The 19,832-nt window shown below is 37.6% G+C and overlaps 1 protein-coding gene and 1 long non-coding RNA gene across 23 annotated transcripts in view; one reads left to right on the plus strand and one right to left on the minus strand.

The window, feature by feature from the left end:
- The window catches only part of LOC112644163 (L-lactate dehydrogenase B chain-like), a 171,201-nt gene that overhangs the window by 25,559 nt on the left and 125,810 nt on the right, over positions 1-19,832 (plus strand). For 2 of the 22 annotated variants that reach the window (XR_004812311.2, XR_007412207.1), the window contains one exon: positions 19,337-19,662. The exons of the other annotated variants lie outside the window; for them this stretch is intronic. The gene's annotated coding sequence lies outside the window, so the exon portion shown is untranslated. Of the gene's footprint in view, positions 1-19,336; positions 19,663-19,832 lie in introns of those variants that run through there. 22 annotated transcript variants of the gene reach the window in all.
- The window catches only part of LOC112644164 (uncharacterized), a 45,147-nt gene continuing 37,239 nt past the window's right edge, over positions 11,925-19,832 (minus strand). The window contains exons 2-3 of the long non-coding RNA XR_003126189.3: positions 14,525-14,934; positions 11,925-12,954 (exon numbers count right to left, since the gene is read on the minus strand). This is a non-coding gene — a long non-coding RNA (uncharacterized LOC112644164). The remainder of the gene's footprint in view (positions 12,955-14,524; positions 14,935-19,832) is intronic.

Consider the following 19,832-nt stretch of genomic DNA (forward strand, 5'->3'; position numbering starts at 1 on the left):
TTAATAAATTTCTTGTTTGTTGTTGCATATACTATGAATTTCAGATGCAGGTTACTTTTTGTCCAATACAACTAATTAAATAAGAATGAGCTATAATTATCAGAGGTAATACCAGCAAATATTTTTTCAACTTTATAGCAGTTAATTAAATCACAGAATTTTTTAGTAGCAACTATAAACACTAACAATTGGCATTTAATGAGTTCTTGCTATATGTTAATATTTTGCTAAGCTTATTATATACTTTATTTCATTTAAATCTCCCAAGAGCCCTGTGAAGTGTGTGCCATTATGACTTTATTTTAACGTCACTGAAGCTGATACTGTAAGGAAAAGTTTGTACCTAAGGACAAATAGTCTCCAGGTCAGGAGTTGGGCATCCTGAGCTGAGTAATCTGACTCAACTTCCTCTGCTCCAATATTATTTTGATTTTATCTCTTACACAAGGATGTTTTAACCTTCCTTGTAAGCTCATTGAAGGGAAAGACCATCTGTTGCTATTCTTATATAAACAAAATGCTCTATAAATTCCTTGCTATAGTTTTGCTGCTGAGGAGTACAGACAATATTTATTCAAAAAATATTTCTTGAGCAGGTACCATGTGCCAAGTTCTAGTGCAGTAGCTGGAAATACAGTGGTGTACAAGGAAAACAAGGTCTTTATTCTTATGGATCTTAAATTCTAGTGTCTGGTGATGGGAGCGTGGGTGGGGGTAAAGTGGGAAACACATCAGTTAATATCAATCTGCTATAAATTACGTATATGATGTTTTTGCAATATTATCACATAGTAGGGACTGAATATGCACTACACATCTGCTTCATGCTGGTACCATTAGTCTCTCAAAGTTTTAACCTTAATGAAGAACATAAGTAAACAACAGCTCTAAGTTTACACAGAAAACCAACAGCATAAAAATGTGGTTTATATGTTCTGATTTGCAATTGAGAGATATGCCATTCTAAAGGACAATTAACTCACAAAAAGTATTTATTTATTTTACCATTAAGTCTTTGGCATTGAATTATATTAATGCTATTAGTTTTATTTTATTTTTTTAATATTTTATTTACTTATTCATGAGAGACACACAAAGAGAGAGAGAGAGAGGCAGAGACACAGGCAGAGGGAGAAGCAGGCTCCATGTAGGGACCCCAATGTGGGACTCGATTCCAGGACTGCAGGATCACATCCTGGGCCGAAAGCAGGCGCTAAACTGCTGAGCCACCCAGGGATCCCCAATGCCATTAGTTTTAAATAAGAAAACACTATATTCCTTTTTCTAATGCACATTTACTAATTAGAGTTATTTTTATATGCTGTATTAAATTTGAGTTCCTTTGTTTCATTTATTGTGAATTGCAGAATATTTGAAAATCATTTAAAGCATAAGTTGTTTGCTTTGAAAAACCATATTACAATATTCACACATTCAGAGTAAATCTTTTATATCTTTAGTTATTTTTATTTCTAAAAAATTCCTATATAAAAATTTCTTCTCTGGTTTGGTAGGTACCCTTAATATATTCATTCATTCAACAAATATATAATGAGGTCACAGCAGTGGAGAAAATGAGCAAAATTTTTGCCTTCAAGGAGCTTAGTTTTTTTGTGAGAGAGATAGAAAATAAAGTATAACATTATAAAATATGCTAAAGGATAATAAGTCCCATGGAGTAAAAGAAAACAGGAAAGGTGGCAGGGAATGCTGAGAAAAAATTACAATTTTAAATATTTGAATATTGTGTTTCTTCAACTTTTAATTAATAAAATACAGGCCTTCTACACTAGTTTTTTTCTGCCTACCATCCCAGTCCCCATGTAGATACATTCTCTGTGACCCAGGAGGCTGACCTCTATTCCATCAGGTATCTTCCCTACCCTCATACCCCTCCGTGGCTTCCAGTTGGGCTCAGCCAATTGGCCACATGGCGGGAGATGGGAAGACAGGAGGAGAGAAAAGTAGGAGTATTTATCCCACCCTTCCCAGCTTCATCATAGTTTCAGCGGTAGCTATTTTCTTCCAACACCACAGCTTACCACTGGGCAACCTGTGTCCACAGTTCCACCTCTCACCAGGTTCCCTATCTTTGCACTTCAGGTTTAATGGCTTGGTGATGGTGTCTTACTTTTGTTAGCCTCTATGTATTTAACCTACCTTGGTACATTTAATCCTTCCCACACATTGGTAAACTGTCCTTTCATTAAACTTTCTTGAGTAAAAGCCTTTGGAATCAACCATCTTCTTTTTTTTTTGCTGGGGCCCTAAGAGATCTTAAACTATTTCAAAAGAGATATAGCACAAACTATTGGTGATAATAAAGCCTTCTAAAAACTTATATATTGCAACACCACAGCATTATATTTGATAGCAAATAAATTACAAACAACTAATATAACCATAAAGCAAATGATTAATAAATGATATTACATCAACATGATAATTTATTATTCATCTCTACAGTGAGCCTTATGAAAAAAACGTGGGAATAGAAATAAAGTGTTTTAGGTGGGATGCAAAGACCCAAATCGAGGAGCTTTGTTTCTATGTTTTCTTCTAGGAGTTTCATGATTTCAGGTCTTATATTTGTATTTAATCAATTTTGAATTAATTTTTGTGATGGGTATAAGATATGGATCCAATTTAATTCTTTTACATGTGACTGTCTAATGATCTCAACAGTTGAAGAGACTGTCTTTTCTCCATCAAGCATTCTTGGCTCCCTTGTCAAATATTTGTTGACCATATATGCTTGGATTTATTTCTGTGCTCTCAGTTCTGGTCTATTGGTCTGTTTGTTTTTATGCCAGTACCATACTGTTTTGATAGCTATAGCTTTATAGTATAGCTTGAAATTAGGAAGTGTCTTACCCCTGTGTTGTTCTACTTTTTAAGGATTTCTTTGGCTATTTGGAAGTCTTTTGGGGTTCCATATAAATATTAGGAGTGTTTTTTCTACTGAAAAAATGCCAGTGGAATCTTGATAAGGATTGCACTGAATTTATAGATGGCTTTCAGTAGTATTGACATTTTAACAATATTGTTCTTCCAACCCACGGATACAAAATACCTTTCCTTTATTTGTGTCTTCTTCAATTTCTTTCACCAATGACTTTTACTTTGCAGTGTACAGATCTTCCACCTCTTTAGTTAAATTTATTCCCCCCAATTTTATTATCTTTAATGTTATTACAAATGGGATCAGTTTCTTTATTTCTATTTCAAAAAAATTTTTAGTGCATAGAAATGCTATGATTTTGTATATTAACTATGTATCCTACAACTACACTAAATTCATTGATTAGATCTAAAAGGTTTTTGGTTGAGTCTTTAGGATTTTCTCTATATAAAGAGAATCTCATATCATCTTCAAATAAAAACAATTTTACTACTTCCTATCCAGTTCTAATATCTTTTATTTCCTTTGCTTGCCTGATTGCCCAGCTAAGCCTACCAGGACTTTATTGAAAGGAGTGATAATAGTGGGCACCCTTAGCTTGCTCTTAATCTTGGAGGAAAAACTCATCCTTTTATCATTGAGTATGATGTTAGCTGTGGGCTTATCATATATGGCCTTTATTAGGTTAAGATATGTCCCTTTTATGCCTAATTTGTTAAGAGTTTTTATCATGAGTAGATGTTGAATTTAACAAATATTTTTTCTGCATTTTTTTTTGAGGTGAGCATATTCTTTTCTTTCATTTTATTAACATCATGTATTGCACTGATTTGTATATGTTGAACCATCCTTGCATCTCAGGAATAGATGCCACTTACTTGTGGTGAATGATTCTTTTAATGTGCTGCTGAATTCTGTTTGCTAGTATTTTATTGAGAATACTTTGCCTCTATATTCATCAGGAATATTGGCTTATATTTGTGAGTCATTTTTTTCTTTCTTATTAGTGTCCTTTTCTGGTTTTGGTATCAGGATAAAGTTGCCCTAAAAAAATGAATTTGGGAGTGTTCCCTAATCTTTTATTTTTGGAAGAGTTTGAGAAGGATCGGTATTAATTCTTCTTTACATGTTTGGTGAAATTCACCAGTGGAGCCATCTGGTCTTGGGCTTTTCTTAGTTGGGAGATTTTTGATTACTAATTCAATCTTCTTACTAATAGTTGGTCTATTCAGATTTTTAAATTTCTTCCTGATTCAGTTTTGGTACATTGTATGTTTCTAAGAATTTTCTATTTCTTCTCAGTTGTCCATTTTGTTGGTTTATAGCAGTCTCTTATGATCCTTTGAATTTCTGTGATATCAGTTGTTATTTTTCTTACACCTTAATTCTAAAACCTAGAAGTAAGTATTAACAGACTTGTACTTGGCAAGGTTGAAATGCAGCTTTTGTAAAACAGAAAATATGGTTTTATGTGTAGTTTCCAATGATTTTGTAATCAAGGTACATCTCCTAAACAAATGATCAGCTTTTGAAACAAGTATAATAAAGGAAATCTTGTTAATATTTGGACAGCTATGTCAGATAACCTGGTTCTTAGTTTTTCAAACGGTATTCAAAAGCCTTTATTTCGAGGGAGGAGCAAGATGGCGGAAGAGTAGGGTCCCCAAATCACCTGTCTCCACCAAACTACCTAGAAAACCTTCAAATTATCCTGAAAATCTATGAATTCGGCCTGAGATTTAAAGAGAGACCAGCTGGAATGCTACAGTGAGAAGAGTTCGCGCATCTATCAAGGTAGGAAGACGGGGAAAAAGAAATAAAGAAACAAAGGCCTCCAAGGGGGAGGGGCCCCGCGAGGAGCCGGGCTGAGGCCGGGGCGAGTGTCCCCAGGACAGGAGAGCCCCGTCCCGGAGACGCAGGAGCTGCACCGACCTTCCCGGGCGGAAAGGGGCTCCAGGGAGGTGGAGCAGGACCCAGGAGGGCGGGGATGCCCTCGGGCTCCCGGGGACAGTAACAGCAACTGCGCGCCCAGGAGAGTGCGCCGAGCTCCCTAAGGGCTGCAGCGCGCACGGCGGGACCCGGAGCAGCTGGAGGGGCTCGGGCAGAGAAAGAGGCTCCGTGCGGAGGGGGCTGCGCGGTTCCAGGAGCAGCTCGGAGGGGCTTGGGCGGCAGCTCCGCGGAAGGGGCTGCGCGGCCCGGGAGCGCGAATCCAACAGCGCAGGCTCCGGAGCACAGGGCGCCGGGACACAGCCCAGGATCCCGCCTCCCCCGGGACAGGCAGAGGCCGGGAGGGCCCAGGACAGCAAGGACGCTCCTGCCCCAGCTGAGCAGATCAGCGGCCCCGCCCCGGAGCCTCCAGGCCCTGCAGACGGAGTTCCTGCCGGAGCTGAATCCAGGTTTCCAGAGCTGCCCCGCCACTGGGGCTGTTCCTCCTGCGGCCTCACGGGGTAAACAACCCCCACTGAGCCCTGCACCAGGCAGGGGCACAGCAGCTCCCCCAACTGCGAACACCTGAGAATCAGCACAACAGGCCCCTCCCCCAGAACACCAGCTAGACGGACAACTTCCAGGAGAAGCCAAGGGACTTAACACAGAATCAGAAGATACTCCCCGGTGGTTCTTTTTTTGTTTGTTTTTTTTTGTTTTGGTTTTGTTTTGCTTTTTGATTTGTTTCCTTCCCCCACCCCCTTTTTTTCTCCTTTCTTTTTCTTTCTCTTTTTCTTTTTTTTTTTCGTTTTTTATTTCTTTTTCTTCCCTTTTTTTTTCTCTTTCTCTTTTCTTTCCTTCTTTCTCTCCTCTCTTTTTCTCTTTTTCCCAATACAACTTGCTTTTGGCCACTCTGCACTGAGCAAAATGACTAGAAGGAAAACCTCACCTCAAAAGAAAGAATCAGAAACAGTCCTCTCTCCCACAGAGTTACAAAATCTGGATTACAATTCAATGTCAGAAAGCCAATTCAGAAGCACTATTATACAGCTACTGGTGGCTCTAGAAAAAAGCAGAAAGGACTCAAGAGACTTCATGACTGCAGAATTTAGAGCTAATCAGGCAGAAATTAAAAATCAATTGAATGAGATGCAATCCAAACTAGAAGTCCTAACGACGAGGGTTAACGAGGTGGAAGAACGAGTGAGTGACCTAGAAGACAAGTTGATAGCAAAGAGGGAAACTGAGGAAAAAAGAGACAAACAATTAAAAGACCATGAAGATAGATTAAGGGAAATAAACGACAGCCTGAGGAAGAAAAACCTACGTTTAATTGGGGTTCCCGAGGGCGCCGAAAGGGACAGAGGGCCAGAATATGTATTTGAACAAATTCTAGCTGAAAACTTTCCTAATCTGGGAAGGGAAACAGGCATTCAGATCCAGGAAATAGAGAGATCCCCCCCTAAAATCAATAAAAACCGTTCAACACCTCGACATTTAATTGTGAAGCTTGCAAATTCCAAAGATAAAGAGAAGATCCTTAAAGCAGCAAGAGACAAGAAATCCCTGACTTTTATGGGGAGGAGTATTAGGGTAACAGCAGACCTCTCCACAGAGACCTGGCAGGCCAGAAAGGGCTGGCAGGATATATTCAGGGTCCTAAATGAGAAGAACATGCAACCAAGAATACTTTATCCAGCAAGGCTCTCATTCAAAATGGAAGGAGAGATAAAGAGCTTCCAAGACAGGCAGCAACTAAAAGAATATGTGACCTCCAAACCAGCTCTGCAAGAAATTTTAAGGGGGCCTCTTAAAATTCCCCTTTAAGAAGAAGTTCAGTGGAACAGTCCACAAAAACAAAGACTGAATAGATATCATGATGACACTGAACTCATATCTCTCAATAGTAACTCTGAATGTGAACGGGCTTAATGACCCCATCAAAAGGCGCAGGGTTTCAGACTGGATAAAAAAGCAGGACCCATCTATTTGCTGTCTACAAGAGACTCATTTTAGACAGAAGGACACCTACAGCCTGAAAATAAAAGGTTGGCGAACCATTTACCATTCGAATGGTCCTCAAAAGAAAGCAGGGGTAGCCATCCTTCTATCAGATAAACTAAAATTTACCCCAAAGACTGTAGTGAGAGATGAAGAGGGACACTATATCATACTTAAAGGATCTATTCAACAAGAGGACTTAACAATCCTCAATATATATGCTCCGAATGTGGGAGCTGCCAAATATATAAATCAATTATTAACCAAAGTGAAGAAATACTTAGATAATAATACACTTATACTTGGTGACTTCAATCTAGCTCTTTCTATACTCGATAGGTCTTCTAAGCAAAACATCTCCAAAGAAACGAGAGCTTTAAATGATACACTGGACCAGATGGATTTCACAGATATCTACAGAACTTTACATCCAAACTCAACTGAATACACATTCTTCTCAAGCGCACATGGAACTTTCTCCAGAATAGACCACATATTGGGTCACAAATCGGGTCTGAACCGATACCAAAAGATTGGGATTGTCCCCTGCATATTCTCGGACCATAATGCCTTGAAATTAGAACTAAATCACAACAAGAAGTTTGGAAGGACCTCAAACACATGGAGGTTAAGGACCATCCTGCTAAAAGATAAAAGGGTCAACCAGGAAATTAAGGAAGAATTAAAAAGATTTATGGAAACTAATGAGAATGAAGATACAACCGTTCAAAATCTTTGGGATGCAGCAAAAGCAGTCCTAAGGGGGAAATACATCGCAATACAAGCATCCATTCAAAAACTGGAAAGAACTCAAATATAGTGTACATATGTTTGGAGTTCAGAAATGAGAGAGAGAGAAAGAGAGAGAGAGAGACAGCAGAAGATAACATTTATGGTGACCTACAGACCAACTAATTATTGTTTTATGAAATGTTGTATGGAAGTGTTTTCTGAAATAATTGTTCTTATTGTCAGGATGAGTACACACTGTGAAAAAACAGACATATGTCAGTAGGCTTTCTAGAAGCCAACAAGCTCTTCTTGTTCTAAACATTTATAACAAATGTCAAGTCCTTAGAAAAACTGTTGGAAATGATCTTTTGTTTTCCTTAGGGTATCAAACTTGATATTTTGGTACAGCTTTCATTACTCTTATAATATTCCCAGTTTCTTTCTATAATCCATCATTTTTGTTTCATGAATCTGCTAAGAATAAGAAGTTTTGGCATGAAAATTTTTGGTTGTTTTTTTTTTTACCTCTTCTATGCTAAAAAGATTTTTTATTAAATTCATTTATGAATTTAATTTAATACGAATGAATTCATTCATTCATTACTTTAATTACTTGGGTTATGAAACGGGGAATTGAACTCACGACCTTGAGATGAAGACCTGAGCTGAGATCAAGAGTCAGATACTTAACCAACTGAGTCTATTCACTCTTAAATAACGTGTTATTTATAATCTTAGGCTTTTTTTTTTAAGTGCTTATAGCAAGAGTTCCATTATATTCCCTGTAAAGCAACAGTAAATTTCATTCTTGGTATAAATTGTACTTTGAATATGTATACTTTAATCTCTTCATAGTTGAGCAATTTATTTTTTTATAATCAAATATTTAGTTTAAAAATCTGAAAAACATCAAAGTAAAATATCCACCAGATCTAAAAGTAATTTTCATATTTGGTAAGTCTTGGTAAAACACTTAAAATAAAACTGAAGTGCTCTTGAATAAAAAAAAAAAAAAACAAAAGCCTTTATTTCTATTGACCTATCTTCTAAAATATTCACATTTCTGATTCCCACTTAATGCATTCGGAGTTATGAGACTGATACCTGACTGGATTTCAAGGAGAAAAAACTACAAAGGAGCTAAAAAGGAAAAATTAAAAAGCAACTTTATGTATATTTCAGATCTTTCAATGAAGAATTTATGGGCAAGTATGATTCTTAAGGAAACACTTTTAAGAGAGAATTCTGAAAAGTGATATCCAGAGGATATGGAGAATAGATATATTCTGATACAGTGCCAGTGATGAAAGTGATGAAAGTGGTTATGCTAAAACCATCACAACCCTAGATCTGATTGTTTGATGTTTTAATTCAATTCACTTTTAGCTGTTTTATTTCTCATTCAATAGCAAAGGACAGCATTGTATTTTGGGGGGTAATATTCTAGTATTTTTCTAAGTGTGGGATAATGGCTTTATCTCCTCCATCAGTTGTCACTTGTGAGGTAACTCGGAGTCATCCAACGCCAAATTGCCATGCCTTCAATGGAGAAGGAATGCTAGTTTATTTTAGTCAAGATTGGACTAACTGTCTAATCAGTATTATCCAACTCTAATTGCAATGAGCCATAATTGCAATGGGCCACAGAAATCTATTTCTGCTTGTTACAATGCTCTCTATGAAGCAAGTAATTTATCATATAAATGATGAAGAGTAGAAAAGGACCAAAAGGCACTAAAGGGTATGTGATGTGCATGTTTTATTTAAATAGGACAGGGAACTGTTCTTCCTATTCATTATTTTCTGATGTTTTCAGTAAGATTACTTATTCTTCTGTCCACTTTTTATGTTGGTACAAATTCTCAAACAATCAAAATGCATTTTTTTCCCTCTGAATGAATATTTCCCCTCAAACTGACTGATTTAGACACATTTCCTTTAATACAAGTCCAGTTAAATCTTTTTTCTATAAAATCATTCATTCATACCAGTAAATATATGCCAAGTATTTCTATGTATTTTTTACTAGGCACCAAATTGTAATATACAAATCTACACAAATGACACAGGGTAGAGCTATAAAATAACAATGCTTCCTTACCAACTATGTGGCCTTATGAAAGGCCTCATGATATTAATGTTAACTATTAAGTATGAAGAGGATCCTTTATTTTTTCATTAATTCATTTATTGAGCACTTCTACAATGCCTAGTAGTTTAGCTTTGATTATCCATAATCTCTTCCCAAACTCCCTCATGATCAGATCCCTTGCAGAAAGCCATCAAATGTTGAATGGGTTATTGGAGAGTTCCTTCCTATCTAATGAATAAAAGATTCTAGGGTGTCTTAATATATTTAATACTTTATTTAAATCACTCCCCCCCAAAAAAAATAAAGAAAAAAATCACTCCCTATGTGTGTTTATATATAGATAAGCTATCTTGAATATATAACCAAATACAGTTATTTGCCCTGCATTGATAACTTTTACGTATGTATAGACATTTCTAGGTTATAACAGGCTCATTGGGGGCAGCCCCGGTGGCACAGCAGTTTGGCGCCACCTGCAGCCCAGGGCGTGATCCTGGAGACCGGGGATCGAGTCCCACGTTGGGCTCCCTGCAAGGAGCCTGCTTCTTCCTCTGCCTGTGTCTCTGCCTCTCTCTCTCTCTCTGTCGCTCATGAATAAATAAATAAAATCTTAAAAAAAAAAAGATCTTTACAAAAAAAAAAATAATAACAGGCTCATTGGGTCTCAGCAGGCCTGTCAGTGTAACGAACCTACAAAGAAAACTTGTCTCAGATTCCATTCTGGGACTGCTTTATTATGAACTGCTAATAAATTACCCCACAAGAGGTCACCAAATTTCTAGTTTTTATGGAACATGACTTTATGACTTCTTGTCTTTCCAGCAAAGGAATTGAAAAAGATTTTGTTTCCTGATTTTCTGCTTACACAGTAGGCAGATCTGCCAGTCTGCTCCAGCTAGACATGAAGATAAGTAGTTAGGGCCAAAGCAGTTTATGGACTTTTGTAGCCATCTGCTGTATGAGCTAACTAACTATTTTAAGGATATCGATTGTATGAACTTCACAAAAATGGTTCTTTAATATAATTTATATGTGAAAAGAAAGGAAAAGACAATACAGGCACCTCCCAACCTCAATAACTAGGCTCCTTTATCCATAAATTAGACCCTTTTCAGGGTACAGAGGGACTTTTTAGGCCTTGCGTTGCTATTCCACATTCTCACACATACCAAGATGATAGAAGAGAAATATCAAAGACATTTGCATGCAATAAATATCTGCTTGGGGAATAATACTGAGTGAAGAAATACTAAAAGTACTCTCAGTGATGGACATTGGGGCTGGATCTAAATATTTGTTGGGAAGATTTTTAGATGTAGGCAGTCAGATTCCTATAAAGAATTTTTAAGAATAAATTCAATTTTCCTTATAGAAAATATGAATATTAAAAGAAAGAAATGTGAAATAAAGCTTAGGAAAAAAATTAGCTTAAAGTTTGGGAATATTTTTACCACTTATAAAAGCATTTTCCCCAACCCTTATAAACATACTACCTTAACATAAAAATGGTATCATTCTTTGATTTCTCCATTCCCCAGATCTTAACAGAAATTATGTTACTTTTAGAAGCCTTGAGTAGTAAGATTATTGGCTGTATATCTGCCTAGTCAGAGTCATTAGATGCATCTTTTAATGAATTCTATATTATATAGGGACAGAGAATATAGATAGAAACTTCTCTTTTCATTTTCCTTCTCAAAATGAGGAATATTTAACTTAAAATATTGTGATTTAACATATACAAAACAAAGTTTTATTGTTGTGAATCAAGTGTTGAACACTCTCATGCTTTCATATGAATAAAATGTTAAGATTATCAAGAATATTAGAATCATAAGGATGGCAAGGCCTATAAAGATCCCAACCCTATGAACATAAAGAGGTTTAAACATGATTTCTAAAGTCCTTTCAAGGGACGCCTGTGTGGCTTAATGGTTGAGCGTCTGCCTTTGGCTCAGAGCATGATCCTGGGGTCCCAGAATCATGAATAAATAAATATAACCTTTAAAAGAAAATAAATAATAAATAAAGAAAATAAAGTCCTTTCAAGTCTGAAAATGTAATGACTTTATTTAAATTCTCATGTTTTGGACTATACAATGTCCATTTCTATTCCAATGAGATTGCTTTAGGTGAAGAGCTTTTCTTATTTGAATAGCTGTCCTTTGTGTCATGGTTTTTGAAGCTAAAAAATCAGATCATAAAAATCTAATTTTACAGTTACTAAGACTTTGCATGATTTCCTCAGCAATATATTTTTTAAATATTTATTTATTTATTCAAGAGAGACAGAAAGAGAGAGGCAGAGACACAGGCAGAGGGAGAAGCAGGCTCCATGCAGAGAGCCTGATGTGGGACTCAATCCCGGGACCTGAGGATCATGCCCTGAGCCAAAGGCAGACAGTCAACCACTGAGCCACTCAGGTGCCCCAGGGACACTACGTTTCTATTTGATTTGAGCCATCACCCAGAATAAAAAGGAGAAATGAAATGCAGGCCAGCTAGGAGAGTGGGAGTGAGGGAGTAAGCCAGTCATAGTGTATGAAAACGCAAATTACAGTTACCAGAATCTCAAGAAATCACACAGTAAATAAGCCTTTTTTGTACCATTACTAACCACTCCACCATCTTGGGCTAGTGTTAGCTGACAAGCACATGGGTGTTCCCAGGTTACTCCCGGTAAGCCCTGGGTGGGCATAGCCAGAGAAGATTTCAAATATGCATGTTACAAATAAGTGGCCCAGCTAAAACGACATTGTTGGAAGAGCATTAAGGTTGCATCTGCACCACACATCCTTACCTTGACCCTGAGCTTAGGACAAAGGCTTTCCTAGTTCTTGCACTTAAGTAACAGTACATTTGAGTAAAAGAGACAAGACCATGGGCCACTACACTACTGCATCCATACTGAGGCATACATTGGTTTTCTGCAGTCGTATGTTTTTGAAATTAGGTTGCATGTTCCAATTGATGGCATCTTACAAATGCTGTTGGCAAGGTGGTAGTTATAAGTAGTCTTGGTTTGTGTGGGTACAAACTGGATCAGGGTTGTTCATACTCTCTTCTCTTCACCAATATATACATTGTTGATACTACAGTGAGTTAAGCTAGTTGCCATTTTTAATGCTTTTAAAGGTGATGCTATCATTCAGCATTAGATTGAAAAGTTACTACATTTGCAGAAAGGATAGAAACAGTGCAGTGGGTTGTCTCTTTGGTATTAGTGAAATAAAATATTTATCATTGGAGGGAAGATTCCTCTTCTTATTTTCTTGCAAATTAATAAGATGCTTGATGGATCCTAAGAAAGGAAAACACAAGGAGAATAAGTTGTATAAGGTGTTGTGACTGAGACATATGCAAAGAATTGCCTGTCATTTCGCCATACCAATTGTGGTCTCCAAGTCAAAGACCATCAGCATCACCTGAGAACTTGTGGTGAGAAATGTAGAATCTCAGTTTCCCATCCAGACTTACAGAGTCAGAATCTGAATTTTAAGAAGATTCTCAGGTAATTCATGTGCGTATTAAATTCTGAGAAATAGCAGTATTACATGCCAAGCAATTCAACTGAAGGGAGGAGAAATTGCAAATCCCTTTGAAAAGATTAAAGAAATTTCAAAATAACAAGGAGTTGATGTGACCAATCCATTCATTCATCCTGCAGAACTGTCATTCAGGTGTCAAACATGAATACCAGAAACTTTTGCTGAAAAAAAAAAAAGAAGAAAGAAAGCAACTTTTGCTGGGTTTGAACAGGAACTGCCTAACTTTCTGTGGCATAGCAACAGAGGAAAAATTGAGACTATTAGTTGGTTAAAGAAGAAATGCTAACAAGTCCCTTGGCTCTTCGATAGAACTCAAAATTACACCAAAAGAATTCTTTCAATATGTATGAAATGAAAATTCTTTTTTTTTTGAAAATTCTAAGTTCTAAGGAAGCATTGTTATAATGTTATTGACAGCTTTTTTTGTTCCTTAGTGTTCCATGAAATAATGTATCTCCTAATTGATAGTGTCTCTGACTTGATGAGAAACAGTATAACACAGTGTGCTAAGTGCTATACTAGCAAGGAGCAGAGAATGCTGTGAAGCAAACAGGAGATCATTTCCCATAAGTAGGGAAGGTTTATTGCCTTGAGCAAAAGTTAGTTGGGTGAAGAAGAGAATGGAGTGAAGTGCACTGCAGAAAGGGGAGTGTTCTAAGAAGAGGGGATTATAAGCACACCAATGACCAAGCAGCTTGTCAAGAAGCAGATAGAGAAACAGAACCAGTTTTTTTTTCGAGTAGGGAAGCATACAGGAGATGCTGGATTTGTAGCTTCACCTAGACTGCAATGTTACAGAGCAAAGGCAAAGGGAAGTACCTCTGAATCTCAAAGAGAATTTTGGTAGCTTACAACTCCCATTCCCAAAAGGGAGAACAGACCTTGCCCAGGGCCACTTCTCTGTTTAGTAGATTCAGGGACACAGGTTGTTTTATCCTTGGACTTTCCTGAATGATTTTGGCCCCAACTTAAGGAATTATTATTTTTTAAAGATTCTGTTTATTTATTCATGAGAGACACGCACAAAGAGAGGCAGAGACACAGTCAGAAGGAGAAGCAGGCTCCATGCGGGAAACCCAATGTGGGACTCAATCCCAGGACTCAGGGATCACGCCCTGAGTCAAAGGCAGATGTTCAACCACTGAGCCACCCAGGTGCCCCAAGGAATTAATTTTAATACCTTAAAGATGAGGTTCTCAACCGTGTCTGCACATTTTAATCACTCCAGTGATGCTTGACCTCACTCACAGAAATTCTGAGTCAACTGCCTGGGGAAGAGCATTGGCATTTTTTACCCTCTCCTCCCGTGATGCTATTACGTACCTTATCTTAAAAACACAGGCTTAGGGTCAGAGTGAGTTAGGGTAGTTGAGCAGCTGGTCCGTGGGAAACATGAACTTCAGAGCCCGTAAATTTGAAGAGGAAGTGAAGCATCATTCAAACCTTTGGTCTTTTGGGGAAATTGGGGCTGACTTTCTGCCATTATCTTGTGAGCCTCAGGATTCATCAAATATCTGTGACCATCTTGGAATCCTTTTACTCGAGGATAACATTTCTGGCATCATATGGGTGTTTGGGATGTAAACACAGTCTCTTTCCGGCTCTCAGATATGCACTTCTCAGGGCATCCCTGAAGGTGGCGCTGCTGAGCTGGTGGTCATATTTGACTTGGAAATACTGGTTGAGGCAGCCCGCGCTATCTCCTCCCTTCTTTCCACAAATAGTGTAGGGCTCTTTCAAGGTCAAAGAAAATAGCCTAAAGTTAATGTCTGTGTATTTGTTCAGAGTATGTAGCTCAAAGAAGTTGTATGCTTGCTGGATAAGGAAGGGGACTCCCATCTATGATGACGATATACTAGTGGCATCTCTGCTACCTCTTAACACACATACAATTCCTGATGATTAACCTTGCTCAGTCCTAACAGTGAGAAAGGCAACTTGGTGGAGAGCCTAGGTAAATGCTGATGGTAGACATTTGAACCGAAGCGTAGGATAAACATATTCTAGAATAAATGGAGTAGTGGATTTGCAGAGGCTGAGGGTTACGCAAGGCAAGAGGTCACAGATCCACTGTTTTCTCCATTCCTTGTGTGCAGTCCCAGGGGGTGTCAGCTGGGGCTCCCCTGATCATGTCTGCTCATAGAGAAGGCAGCTTGGAGGGGTGAATGTCTGAGCTAGCAGTACTAGCATTTGTTCTGCAAAGCTATGGGATGCTTTAGTTTATTTTAAGTTGCACTTGGAGGCTTGAAGACAGACTTGTAGTTGGACCAGTGGAATGTTTTCTGCTTGAGAGTGGGGGCTGAGGCACCTCAATTATTAGAGCAACCTAACTGGTCTCCTTGTCTCCTGCCTTTGCCCCTCAAAATTCTATCTTCAATACAACAGTTGAAATGGTCACTTAAGGGAGTGAGTCAAATCATGTTTCGTCTGCTCATAACCCTTGTATGTCCCCTCAGAGTAAAAATCAAAGTATCATGGCCTCCAAGGCCGTTTATGATGTGTGCTACCTTTCCTATTACTTTTCTGACTTCATCTTCTCTTATTTGCCTCCTCATTCACACGGCTCCAGCCATCCCAACCTCCTTAAACACTAATTATACTCCTGCCCCTGGACCTTTGCACTTGCTAGCTAGTCATTTGCTTAAAGTTTTCTTTCCCTGGATTTTTGGAGAGCTCACTCCCTATACTCTCTCATATCTTTGCCTGAATGTCATCTTTACAGTAGGCTTTCCTTGACTACCTATTTAAAATGTCACCCAACATCCTCTTATTCCTTTCCCTGTTTTATTTTTGTTTTCTCTATTTACCTTTAATTAGCTAGTTAATTAAGTCCAGGAAAGCAGATTCTTTTTTACCCCTCTGCTTTTTGTTTTTTCCCCAGAGCCTAGAATAATGGGTGGTGATCAATAGCTAACTCCTTTATGAATAAGTGAAAGAACATGTGAATTATCCCAAGTCATTCGATTGCTTGGTGTCAGTAACACTGGGAACTGGGTACTGACCGAGAATGTGCAGAACTATCCTGACTGGTGACTTGCTTGTTTTGTTGATGCTGCAGAAAGTGGACAGTCACATGGGTTCTGCCTCCTGGCAATTTTAGTGGGTGAAAGGGCATTAGGAGCCGGAGATGGGTCATTTGATATACTTCTAGCTTTGGGATGAGTTATCTGAGTTCAGCGGGCAATACCCCCTTAAGTCCTTCGGGATCAAAACTGTAAAGCATCATGGTACTAGGGTGAACATTTACTGTGTTTGCTGCATAGCACTCACTACCCTAATTTGCTTTGAGGGACCAGCTTCTTCCTTATTCTTGAGTCTTTTAGGTTCAAGTTTGTGGGCACCATACAGCAGAGGTTGACAAACTAGCAACTGTAGGCCAAATCCTGTATGCCACCTATTTTATTAAGTATGAGCTAACAATGGCTTTGATATGTGGAAATTATACAAAATTCCAGTTTCAGGGTCCATAAATAAAGTTTTATGGTAATACTCCATGTTCATTTCATGTATCTATGGCTGCTTTCGTGCTACAATAGCAGAGTAGCTGTGAGTAGTTGTGACAGAGATCATGTGTCAAAGTCAAAATATTTACTTTCTGACTCTTCACAGAAAAAGCCAGCTGACCCTAACCTAGAGCATCAGTGTATGGTTTTACTCCCATAATTGTAGTGTCTACTTCAGCACAAAAGCCAAGATTAAACGTTTGGGCCTTTGTGCTCTTGAGGAAGCTGATTATCCCCTCTGTTGCCTCAGGTGAGAACCTGGGGATGTCAGGAACCATCAAGGAAGCCCCTAAGGATGATGTCCTAGTCAGGTTTGTCTGAAACCTTTCTGGCTCTGGAAGCTTCAGCTATGTGATTCAATATACTTTTTTTAGTCTTAAATTAGCTAGAGTTGGGTTTTGCTGCTTGTAGCCAAAGAAACTTAACTGATAAGGTCATTTGTATTTTTTTTAAAGAATATTTTGTTATTATTTGGTGCATAAATATGCATGACTGTCAGATCTATTTTTGCATTGTTTAAAATACATGATTCATGTACAGTCTAAATAATATAGACATTGTTCTAAAGTGCCACTCTTTGCCGTATTTGATGCTTTTCGACTGGTGTTCAACATTGTCTGATACTGCTATCATGACCATGCTTTCTTTTGGTTTATATTTGCCAGATAAGTCTCTGCTGATTCTTCTGTTTTCAACTTTACTGTGTCACTTTGTTTTAAATTTTGCTTTTCAGCACACCATGTTTTATTATGTGATCTTATCTGATTCTTTTTCTTTTTCTTTTTCCTTTTATTTTTTCTAAAGGAGGTACATTCTTTGGTTTCTAGTGGGTCTTTTTATACCATAAAAATAGTATACAAAGAATATTATTTAGACTGTACATGAATCGTGTATTTTAAACAATATTTATCAGTTCATCCCCCTGGCCCTTCATGCTCTCTCACACCACCTGTCCTCCTGGATGGGTCATAGCCATTGTCCTGGTCAATGAAATCCATGGGCTCTCTTGTGACCACCATCATCAGAGTAGTTCAATCTCAGTTGTACATTCAAATGGATTCATTGCTCACTTTTACCATAGCTGCTGCTTCTTTTTATTGATTACCTAAAGATAGTTTCCTTAAGAAGTACTCATGGGACTATATTTCCTAATTTATCCATGCTGTCAATGTCTGATGTTCATCTTTTTGTGTCTGGACAGTGCTTTGACAATACAAATCTCTGGAATGCATGATCTTTTCCTTGAGGATGTAGCATTTCCCCATCATCTTTCAGCACTATAATGTGACTGTGGGAAAGTTGAAGCTTACTTAATTTATACTCCTCATAGACAACTCCTCATAGATTCTTTCCTTATTTTTGCATATTAGTATCTTTACCAGGAAAGAGACTTCACCAGTTTTATCAGTGGCATGCATTTTTACTGACATAATGTCACCTTTGAATTGGTGGATTCAGATATTTATTGAAAAAATGACTGAATTGAAAAAATTCAATTGGAAAAAATTGAAAAAAATGTTGAATTATATTTTAAATACTTTTTTTGTCTTATTGTTTTCTTTTTCAGAAGCTCCAAATAAGTGTATATTTGAATTCCTTTATCTTCTATCATTTTAGTTTTCTCTCTAGTCATTTTAAACTCATTTGTTTTGGCTCATGTTCTCATGCATGCCCTCCATGACCCAGATTTTGTTTTCTCTCTTCTCCTTTCTGTTGCTTCCAAATGTGACTTTCATTTTAGTCATGACCTTCTTTTTCCCTTCACCGCCACCACTCCAACCATATTCTAGTATTTTTAGAGACCATTGTTTCATTAAGTCCCCTGCTACCCAAGAGGACTATTTAGAGTCTTTACCAGCTTTGTGGCATTATATTTGAGGTGTGTGTTGTGGGTTTAAGTCTATTTTTTTGTCATATATCTTTCCTATATTTTTCTTAGAGTGTTATTGCTTCAACCCCATGCTTCTTCCTTTTTTAAAAGAAGGAGGAAAGTTCTTCTTAGCAATTAATTGAATTATAGAGTGGTACTACTTTTACCCCAGTCTGTCTCTGATTATATATAATGGTTTAAATGCATTCTCAGTAGGAAAATCCTTTTGTTGAATGAACTCTAAATTTGCTTTCCTCATTAAAATAAGGAGCTGGATAGAACTTAGGTTTATGTTTTTAGTTCTTTTGTTCAGAATGAAACTCTCCTGTCTTCACTGGCTATAAAATAGAACCTCTTAGGAAATAGAAAACAGCATAGGAAGCATAAAGAAGAAGGTAAGAATCACCTATAATTTTACACTTAGAGATTACCATCATCATTTTGATGTATATGTTTATAATTTTTAAAACATTTAAATTTATATAACATATATATGTTGCTATATTTAGTGTATATACATCCATACACAAAAAAATGGCATACATTTGTGTATGTATATATGTGTGTGAGGGCATAGTAAGTATATTTAGTGTATACACACACAAACACAAAGAAGGTATTTAAACTATAAATACATAATAAAGGGATCTAACTTTATTTTTCCCTAATAGTTAGCTCTGAAGTTCCCAAACTGTATACTGAAATTCTTCAGAGCACTAGAGTAAACTCACAGGGTATCACTGGAATTTTTTAAATCTTCAGGAAACTACAATAGCCAAACTGTGGAAGGAGTCTCGGTGTCCATCGAAAGATGAATGGATAAAGAAGATGTGGTATATGTATACAATGGAATATTACTCAGCCATTAGAAATGACAAATACCCACCATTTGCTTCGACGTGGATGGAACTGGAGGGTATCATGCTGAGTGAAATAAGTCAATCGGAGAAGGACAAACATTATATGGTCTTATTCGTTTGGGGAATATAAAAAATAGTGAAAAGGAATAAAGGGGAAAGGGAAAACAATAAGTGGGAAATATCAGAAAGGGAGACAGAACATGAGAGACTCCTAACTCTGGGAAAAGAACTAGGGGTGGTAGAAAGGGAGGTGGGTGGGGGGTGGGGGGTGGGGGTGACTGGGTGACAGGCGCTGAGGGGGGCACTTGATGGAATGAGCACTGGGTGTTATTCTATATGTTGGCAAATTGAACACCAATAAAAAATAAATTTATAAAAAAAAACAAAAAAATATTCAG

Source organism: Canis lupus, chromosome 1, assembly GCF_003254725.2.
Source record: "Canis lupus dingo isolate Sandy chromosome 1, ASM325472v2, whole genome shotgun sequence".
In the NCBI taxonomy this organism is placed as follows: domain Eukaryota; kingdom Metazoa; phylum Chordata; class Mammalia; order Carnivora; family Canidae; genus Canis; species Canis lupus.